General features: G+C 40.3%; 1 long non-coding RNA gene across 1 annotated transcript; it reads left to right on the top strand.

Moving 5' to 3' along the window:
* The first annotated feature begins 296 nt into the window (after positions 1 to 296).
* On the top strand, positions 297 to 7,229 carry LOC126808470 (uncharacterized). The gene is made up of 5 exons (XR_008789105.1): positions 297 to 429; positions 2,123 to 2,287; positions 4,860 to 5,063; positions 5,823 to 6,062; positions 6,996 to 7,229. It is a non-coding gene; the product is annotated as an uncharacterized LOC126808470 (long non-coding RNA).
* Positions 7,230 to 10,851: the final 3,622 nt, after the last annotated feature.

The following is a 10,851-nucleotide window of genomic DNA, read 5'->3' as shown; positions in this document are numbered from 1 at the left end:
GGGGTCCTTAGCAGTGGGAGGACCCGGAGAAAATCCATGAGGTTGAACCGGCGATCCTACTCCATGTCACGTACAACCGGGAAATCGAAACCACGCCAGTTGACTCAATGACAGACCTTATGATAAACGCGCACGCGCTAACTATTGACCCCCCCCCCCCATAACCCCCAGCTATTCATGCAATATTCAACCTTTTATTAACTCATCTGAATTAAATTTACATACATAAATGTGTTTTTGTTTTAATCTATTATTGTTTAGCGGATTGTGGGCGACCAATATTTTCTTATCCAAAGATTTATACTAGAGATGAAGACGCTAATGAAGCTAGTTTTACTTGTGCTAACGATTTCTACAATCAAGGTGGCTCTGCAGGTAGCGCATGTGGTATATCGAGGAAATGGTCTTCAAATAAACTCGCGTGTACTGGTAATACAATTTTCATAATCTCTAACCCGATATTGTACACACCTTTAAATGCGACATATAAGCATGACGGATGTGACGTTATAGGCGTCAACGTCATGATCCTTGGCCCAATATTCTTCAAGATATAGATTTGAATTAGCTTCAGCCATTCACACCCTGAAATTTAAACGGTTTCACATTTATGGGACATATAAGCACACCGGATGTGACGTTATAGGCGTCAGTGTCATGTCTTGTAGCTTTCATAATCCTTAGCCAATATTATACAAGATATATATTTGGATTAGAGAGAGAGAGAGAGAGAGAGAGAGAGAGAGAGAGAGAGAGAGAGAAATGAGGTTTAACATCCACTCGACACAAACTAGGTCATTTCGGCACTAACATTTGGTTTAATTTCATTTCAATAATTCGCTTGCGCGTAGGGGTCTTTAGCAGTGGTAGAAAACCCGGAGAAAACCCCCGACGTTGGAAGGCGACCTTACTACTTGTCACGTACAACCGGGGAATCAATACCACGCCAGTTGACTCAATGACAGACTGTATGATACAGTGCGCACACGCTAACAATTTAGCCATCCACCCCCCCCCCCCCCAATAATCCTTAGCCAATATTATTCGAGGTATAGATTTAAATTGGCCTCAATCATTATCATCCTGAAATTGAAACAGTTTCACTTTTATGGGACATAAACAAATGAAATGAAATTTAAATGAAATGGTGTTTAACTTCCTACTGTTCTGCTCCGACTGGGCTAATGAAGACGTGCATACGCCATACAGTGTGTTATGATATAAGTTTGACCCGGGCAGCGGCACTATGGCCTACTCTTATATCGAATTCCAACTGCCAAGGGATATGTACGTTTTGTCCATGTCAGGCCCTCCGTCCTGAACCAGTGACAAGGGGGAACAACGTCGGAAAATCCGATGAACTTTCTCGGCCAATGCAGGGATCAAACACCGTGGCTCCCTAGAGACATATAAGATAAGTCCCACATGAGAAGACGTATACGAGTAACTGCCATGTCAAGTGCGCATATTTCACCCGAGGCACGCTCATGCATGTATACGCACGTTAGAATAGGCTTTGCTTCCAGAATACCTTAGTTTTATGCTAACTGTAAAGCTATTTTAGTCACAATATTGTGGTTTCTCGGGGATTTGTATAGTGCTAAAGTCACGTCTTTAATTTATTTTGAAGCAATCTAGACCAATATTTGTGACTGTCGTTTGTCTGTTCAGGGTTAGCGGCTACACTTGGGCTGTCCCGAGGCTGACGTACATGACATTTGGTGTATAGGAGTAGCTCGCGCTGGGGAAAACATGTGCTAGGTGGCGTTGGACTACCGCTTCCGGTTTCTAAAATATACTACTTTAAACCCGTGTACCGAAGGGTCATCCGCTAGTTTTTTATAAATAGCTTTATTTGTGTTTCAGAAGATCCCAACCGATCGTTGATTCTAACGAATATAACATGGGCTAGGTGGCGTTGGACTACCGCTTCCGGTTTCGTTGTTATACTACTTTAATGCCGTGCAGTGTTGGTCCATCTGCTAGTTTTTCATAAAATTGTCGTGTTTTTGTTTCAGGGCGTTAGACTACCGCTTCCGGTTTCGGAGCTATGCTACTTTAAACCCGTGCAATGCTGGGTCATCCGCTAGGTTTTCATAAAATTGTTGTGTTTGTGTTTCAGAGGATCCTAACCTATCGTTGATTCTACCGAATATAACTATGATAGATGATATTAATCTATTAACTGATGATATAGATGATACCTGTACAAACTCATCTGTATTTATATATAGTTTTAACTTAGATAAAGTCTATGAAGTCTCCAGAGTAGTTGTCACCGTATCAGGTAAATTCACTCATTATATTGTATAGTAGTTGTGCCCCTATCCGGTAAACTCAGCTAAGGTGGGCTTGGTAGTCGAGTAGTAAGTTAAATATCTGGTAAATTCACTCATTATATTGTATAGAGGTTGTGCCCCTACACGATACTCCCAGCTAGGGTGGGCTTGGTAGTCGAGTAGTAACTTAGATAAAGTCTCCAAAGTAGTGGTGACCGTGTCATGTAAATTCATTCATTATATTATATAGGAGTGGTGTCCCAATCAGGTAAACGCCGCATTCATGATACATAGTTAAGATTGGACGTTGTAGAGGAGCGGTAAGAACTTTCGAGATTTTGTTCAATTTTATTTCAATAATTCGCTGGCGCGTAGGGTTTGTTAGCAGTGGGAGAAAACCGGAGGACCCGGAGAAAACCTACGAAATTGGAGACAGTAAATGTGCTGAATAATTTGGACGGGGCCTAAAATGACCAACCGATGCCATGCACGATACACTTACATTTTGCAAAGGTGTATAGAGAACAAGCTAAAAAGAAACGTGATTTTTCGTGCAATCGGGTGCTATAATCCGGAACGTTATGGTTTGAATATCGAATATCGAAAGGAACTGAGCTCTTGGGATATAAACATATATTTTAAGTTTCATCACAATCAGATAAAAATTGTTATCTCTAGAATGTCCACAAGCTAAAAATGTGATTTTTCGTACAATCAGGGGTCATAATCCATGCAGTTGCCTTCCGATACATGCCAATTCAAGTTTCGTCAAAATCGGATACAAATTGTGACCTTTGGTGTGTTTACAAACAAATTGTGGACTGACGTCCGGATTAACAGAGGCGACGACAATATAAGTTAACATTATGAAAGTGTGGGCACAAAAAAGAGTACGATGACACACTTCTGTTCCCTGGTATTGCACACGTAAACATCTGAAATTCGACAAAGAGTATTCGGGAAAAAACTCTGTCCTGGAAATTGTTCCCTCATAGAACAAAGCCTGGTGTATGCCCGTCGTCTTCATTAGCCCAGATGGTGTGGAAAAGTAGGACGGTAAACCCTATTTCCATTATGCACACAGCGATCCATCTACTTCATACTTCGAGAATAGATCTCTGCCCTAAATGGCCGCCATATCCAAACATTAGTATACTTTTTTGTAATGCGGTCCATCTCCGTTTCACATCTGCCATACACACAAAAACAAAATAAGTTTATTCAATTTTATTGAATGGAAGCAGAATTAATATTCAACAAAATTCTCGAAGTATACTTTGTGTTTTGGACTAAAATCGTCGATTTAGGACTAAAAATGTGGGTCAACTAGCTTAGTGTCTGTTCTCAAGCGGAGCTAACAGTGTAAGTTTAGTATGCTCCATTTACGGACCGAAAGTTCCGTAATTAAACACATAATTAAAGGTCTATATAACTACTGTCTTACCGTATACAAAATACAAGCCATCAAATGAAAACATGCACGCATCCTGAACTGTAATCCTAAGCTAAAATCATCAGTCCATCAAAAGATCGACCCTTAATAAACCAATAATATACGCCCAACTGCTGAGTCGTCAGCGTTTAGCAAACTTTAGCTTGAACATCCACCTGTACAAAGTTGTTTGATATATCTAAGAATTAGATAAACAGCCGACAGTTCTCGGTATAATAGTTCACAAATAGATAGAGTGGGAGCTCAGAGGATGTGGGGTGGGGGCAACCTAGCTGAAAAGTGTACCAATTTTCTCCTATATGGTATCAATGCATGTATATCTGGTATCATCAGAATGTAAGTCTGCCGGGTATCTATCAGGTGGTGAGTGTGGTATTCCACGCCCAAAATGCCATGCCTCCCAATTATAACAGATTAGCTCAAAAGTGTGCCACATGAAAATCGTACAGCAGTGTACCGTACATTTTCAGGTATTACAAAAACACTCCGACAGAAAATTCCCACACTGATCCGCAGTGAATATTCGCTAGGCCGCGACAATCATTGATAAGGATGAGATCGATGCGACTTAATGAACCACGAATATTAACTTTTTTCCTCCGACAAATTAAATTCTAAAACATTTTTTTGTGTATTAGAAAAATAAATAAAGACGTTTGAAGTATTTGTCGGTAAAAATTATTTCCTTTTTTAGTGTAAATAGGTATTGAAATGAGTAAAAGTCGCCATTATCCTCGAATCAGTAACGTCTTATGTAAACAATGCACACGCCATAGAGCCAATGATTGACGCCGCGTGATATGACGTCATGTGTTGAAGGCAGTCATCTATTACAGAGATAACTATCTAAGCTATCCAATGGTCAGGCCTAGAAAACTGATTATAGGCTTGGCATAATACAGTGGACTGTCACTTCCGACATCTGAATACAACGGCATTCTGTGAAATCCATCATCATTTTCATATCCCGGTTTATTTCCGAATTACGACATCAATCAGCGGTCCCGGCACACCATTGGTGTTGAAATAATATTGGATAATCCGGCCTTAAATCAGTGGTCCCGTCACACCATTTGCGTTGAATTAACATTGGATAATCCTGTATATGTTTTGATTTTTCCTTTCAGCTAACATAACTTGGGAGAATCTGGCGGTTCATGTCATTGGTACATTTAAGAACTCGAGCTGTCGGGTTATAGATACGAATTATCCTACCGTTCGAACATTTCGATGTCAACAGTTCCCAATCGGCAGAACTGTCGTCATTGAATCAACAGATGAGATGGCTTTATGTGAAGTAAGAATATTTGGTACACCATGGAATGGTAAAGGTATGTAAAATCAATTGACTGTTGAGTTAAGACGCACGCGTAAGATTCTGATATCATAAGATCTGCATTGAGTCAAGTGTCGTGGTTTCGGTTCTCCGCTTGTTCGTGACAAGGTATGGGGTCGCTAATGCTCAAGATATCTTTATGAAACTTTGTATACACATTAACCTATTACAGCAGTTGTACCATTTTGTTAATTATATTTTGGGGGAATTTAATGAATTGTACATTTCCATGACGACATCTTTTATTCATTTGAAAAGGACTGAACAGCCTATATATATAAGTTATTCCCTATACGTGTATTATAGTTTCATGTGTAAATGATATATACGAAATATAGGTGATGTAATTATTTGATATATACAACAATATCTACAAGAGAATCGAAACCTTTTGATATTTTTTAAAACATCATGGACTGCTATGACAATGATGGTTGTTGCAGCATGATCAACTCCTGGTATATATATCGTACAACATGTTCTTTAATTGTGTTTAAATTTATGTATCTATACTAATATTTGTGATTGTCGTTTGTTTGTCTGCCTGTCTGTCTATTCAGGGCTGTCAGCTGCACTGAGGCTGTCCCGAGGCTGAAATTTGATGTATTGGGGTAGATCGGACAGGGAAATAACATAGGCCTGGTGGCGATGGACTACCACTTCCGGTTTTGGAATAATACTACTTCCGGTTCATAGTTATACCCGTGTTACGCCAGGTCAACCGCTAGTGTTAATTATTTTGATTTTGTTTCAGCTTTAGAGTGTGCTCGTGAAACCAATGGGAGGGATTATAAAGGTCACTGGAATTTCACCATGACTGGAGAAAACTGTGCCGACTGGAGCACTGCGTCTTGTACTATAGTGGGTCTAGATTTTGCTGATGAGAACCCTGGTGATGTCGGAAATTATTGTAGGAACCCTACCACCTATAGAAATTCTCCGTGGTGCTTCACCGCTGATTGTGTAAAGCAGGATTGTGCCATACCATCTTGTAGTATGTTTAAATTTTATTTATTAAGGTCGAACACCACTGTTGGATTTAGATGAAGAGAGGCCCTAGGCTATTACTATTATGAGGCCCTTCCAATCCCAAACCCTGGCGGCTAGAGGAAGATATTAGACCTGTTATACACATCGCGTTAGATTAGGATGAAGAAAGCATAGGTCATCCACTCTACTCCTCCCAATCCCCCACCCTGACAACTAGAGGAAGACATGCTTTAACAACCTAAGAACACCGTGTCAGATTAAGATGAAGAGAGACCGTAGGTTACTCGACTCGACTCCTCCCCCACCCCACCCCACCCCCACACTTACGTCTAGAGGAAGATATTAGAGTAATTAAACATGTCATAACAACCTAAACACACCGTATCAGATTAGGATGAAGATAGGCCCTAGGTTTACAAGCCGGTCTTAGTTTCATACAATATGGCGGCAGGTTTGTTGCAACGAGATGAGAGTACTTGCCTTCGCCAGCTTCCTTTGTATATAACGATTTTTTGATTGCTCGATAAAAATAGCAGATAATTTGAACCTATGGGGTTAGTGGAGTGGAACGGAATAAGACCACTGGGGATACCGGGGATGATGACGCCCCGAGCCTTTAAATAATGCACACATATTTTTATATTTACAGATGGGGGGGGGGTGGATGGCCGAATGGTTAGTACGTGCGCGTGCTGTATCATAAGGCCTGTCATTGAGTCAACTGGCGTGGTTTCGAATCCCCGGTTGTGCGTGACAAGGAGTAGGTCGCCTGTCCAACCTCGTGGGTTTTCTCCGGGTCCTCCAGTTTCCCCCCACTGCTAAAGGCCCCTACGCGCAAGCGAATTATTGAAATAAAATTAAACCATATGTTAGTCCCGAAATGACCTAGTTTGTGTCGAGTGGACGTTAAACCCCATTTATCTCTATATATTTACAGACAAGATTTGCTCTAACAAGGATGACGGCTTTGATTATATAGGGAAGATACGTACAACCCGTAGTGGCACGAGGTGTTCATCGTTTGAACATGGCATGACAGAACAGCCGTTTATTGGCCAATCCTTCCCAAGTGGACAACGTAAACCGTACTGTAGAAATCCTGGAAGATCTCATACAAAGGTCTGGTGTTACACCAAAACAAATACTCAATATGAAGAATGCTATATACCGATATGTCGTAAGTTCCATATTTGGTATTATTAGAATTGCATTGGAATTCGAAATAACAATTAGCCGTAGTGCCGCTGTCCAGGCAAAATGTCTCTCACAGCACACTGTATGTGGTATGCCAGTCTTCATTAGCCCAGTCGGTATAGAAGTATGATATAATGAATGAATTCACCTGACACGATCACCACTACTCTGGAGACTTCATAGACTTTATCTAAGTTACCGCTCGACTACCAAATCCACCCCTACCTGAGTTTACCCGATAGGGAGACTTCATAGACTTTATCTAAGTTAAAGCTAGAATAGATATAGATGAGTTAGTACAGGTATCATCAGTTAATATATTAAAGGCTCAATACCACTCTTGTTGTAACTGAATAATATGTCCCAATCTTTATTCTGGTCAACAAATTTTGCTATTTTACAATATTCCAATTAATTGATGATACAAATTTCATCATAACACACCTAATTTAAAAAATTGGAAAAATTCAACTAAATGATTCGAAAAGCCTGACGTAAAGCTTTTCAAATGTGACTTGGATTTAGAAATATTTTTGAACCCCTTGGACAAGTAAAATAGGATTTAATGGATAATTTACTCAACAGGTAGGACACTAACACATCTGTACTTAGAATAAGGCTATTTTTTATTTTCTGGAGCTGTCAGGCCAGCAAGAGTGTTATTGTCCCTTTAATATCATCTATCATAGTTATATTTAGTAGAATCAACGATAAGTTAGGATCCTCTAAAACACAAACACAACATAGCATAACTCAGAAACTGGAAGTGGTAGTCCAACGCCACCTAGCTAGCCCATTTTATATTCGGTAGAGCCATCGATAGGTCGGGATCCTCTGAAACACAAACAAAGCAATTTTATGAAAACACTGCGGATGACCCAGCACTGCACGGGTTTAAAGTAGCATAACTCCGAAACCGGAAGCAGTAGTCCAACGCCACCTAGCCCATGTTATATTCGGTAGTCATCGATAGGTTGGGGTCCTGAAGTACTATAAGACTTCTTTCTGGTTGTGTTTATTTCTTGGTGATCGTAACAAGACTACAGCATAAAATAGTTTTACAACTTTATTGCTTATCTGTAATAGCTTTGCAGGTTCCTCGTTCTCAATAATAATGGCTGCTAGGAATTTCTGAATGAGCTCTGATCCAACTCGCTCTACACCCTGACCTTGACCTTAATTTCCATCCCATATATGGAATAAACCTCTTTATATCCCATTACTAAAATAGGAGACATTACCTTATTTTAATCTACCAACCATAGGTCAATAAATAGCCAGAATTTGATGGATATTCTGACATTGATTATGATTTAACCAAAATATCACTGGGTTTTTTTTATGTATAACTATATATTCTCGTTCATTGAGTACGTGTGATTTGACTCTATCGACATCCTACATTTCTGCACCGACTGTCTTAATGAAGACGGTGAAACTCGATGGAAATTGGCAGGAATTTTGTATGGAGTGCAATGCATGGGCTTAAACATACTTGTAACACTGTTAGTGATAACAGCGCCCAGTTTCGTAAATATAGGATTTATTTACATCGGGAATAGAATATAAAACAGCTACATCAATACAACAGGAACATAAATAAGAATATAAACACAGTACATTGCTACTTTAAGACAACCATTCCGCCCCTCTGCCACGGCAGCAGCTGAACTCGGGTGAGTCCATACGCCCGTCTCCTCCCCCGTCTGCTTCTCTACGCTCCCCTCTAACCAAGTCTCTGGTCTCGGGGTCTTATATGCCTTTGTGTAGCTAACTGTGCATTGTATTAAATCCAGGCATTGTTACTACACGTGGCAATTATTAAGTCCGTAATTAAATACATGCATTGGACGTGTATATGTAGTGGACAGTATCACGTATGTTGTAGATCAATAACGTGGGGTTCAATGGGTTTGCACATGTGGGGTTCAAATTGGTTCGATGCATCTGATATAGTCTTAAGATGATACAAGTTATGCAGCACTTTGTCACATATTATGTCAATCATGCTAATGAAGAGCATATGCTATAGCATATTGAGTGGCGCATGGCGATCTTTATTATCCCTGTTGGTGGAGAAAAAAGGACGTTTTATTTCCAGGATAATGCATGGAATCCAGTTAAAATCATGTTTATATCTTTCTACAATGGTTCTCGAAGATCAACTCACTCTTTCAGGAACTTAAAACAAACCTTTGCTACCTTGGTGGGCTGGGGGGGGGGGGGTCATTCGTTTTATTTCCAGGATAATGTATGGCACCCAGTTAAAATCATGTTTATATCTTCCTGCAATGGTTCTCGATGATCAACGCCCTCTTTCAGGAACTTATAACAAACCTTTGCTACCTTGGTGGGGGGGGGGGAGGCGGTGTTATCTGATCGGAAACGCTTGACTTCCAGAAGTACTCTTAGCATTCGGTTCTCTTATTTGAATATTATTTGATTCCCAGCAAAGGTTCTCCAAGATCAAACACCGTCTGATTGGAAACGTTTTACTTCCATCAGTACTCTTGGCATTTTTCCCACGGTTCTCGAGGGTCAAACGGTGGGGGGGGGGCGAATGGTTAGCACGTGCATGCTTTATTATAAGGCCTGTCATTGAGTCAAATTGCGTGGTGTTGAATCCCCGGTTGTACGTGACAAGGAATAGGGTCGCCTGTCTAACCTCCTGGGTTTTCTCCGGGTCCTCCGGTTTCCTCCCACTGCTAAAGACCCCTACTCGCAAGTGAATTATTGAAATAAAATTGAACCATGTGTTAGTCCCAAAGTGACCTAGTTTGTGTTAAGTGGACGTAAAACCCCATTTCTCTCTATATATTTACAGACAAGATTTTCTCTCTCTCGAAGGTCCTCTTTCAGGAATTTATATCTTAACAAATCTTTGCTGCGGTATTCGATCGGATACTTTTGACTCCCAGAGGTCCGCTTGAAATTCATGTAGTTCTCATATTTGAATTCTTTTTGATCTTCCAGCAACGATTCCCGAAAACCCAAAGGCCTCTTTCAGGAATTTGTAGTTTAACAAACCTTTGCTGCGGAATCTGATTGGAAACTTTTGACTTACAGATATATACTACGGGCATTCAGCTCTCTTATTTGATTTTTTTTTTATCTTCCAGCGACTGTTCTCGAAGAACCAATATTTTTAAACCGAACTCGATCATTTGATCCAGTAACATATAGAGAATGTTTTAAATGGACCACAACCAGATTAGCTGACGATAAAAGGGGATTCACCCTAGAACCAGGAAACATTGATGATATATGTGGTAATTCGGATGACATAACTTTATTTTGTCAGTCCCAAAATACCATCAATACTACGTGGATTTATATCTATATAGATTGTTGTAAGTAGAATTGGTTATTGTGTTGATCGAGTTCGACGCCACATGGGTCCCATTTAGTTTTCGACCTAGGCATAAATTGCAGGTCGGATTTCCAAAGAGGCATAGTAGGTCATTGGCCTAGGGGCCACTAGCGTATTATCTTGTTTCAACATAGAGTTGGAGACCCACTGATGAGTTTGAGGTTCGGATGGCCTACCACTTCCGGTTTTGGATTTATGCTACTTCCGGTTAATTACTAAGCCTGATCAA

The sequence above is a fragment of the Patella vulgata genome, chromosome 1 (genome assembly GCF_932274485.2).
Source record: "Patella vulgata chromosome 1, xgPatVulg1.2, whole genome shotgun sequence".
NCBI lineage: Eukaryota > Metazoa > Mollusca > Gastropoda > Patellidae > Patella > Patella vulgata.
The sequence above is the reverse complement of the archived record's forward strand: the minus strand, read 5'-3'. Positions and strand labels throughout refer to the sequence as shown.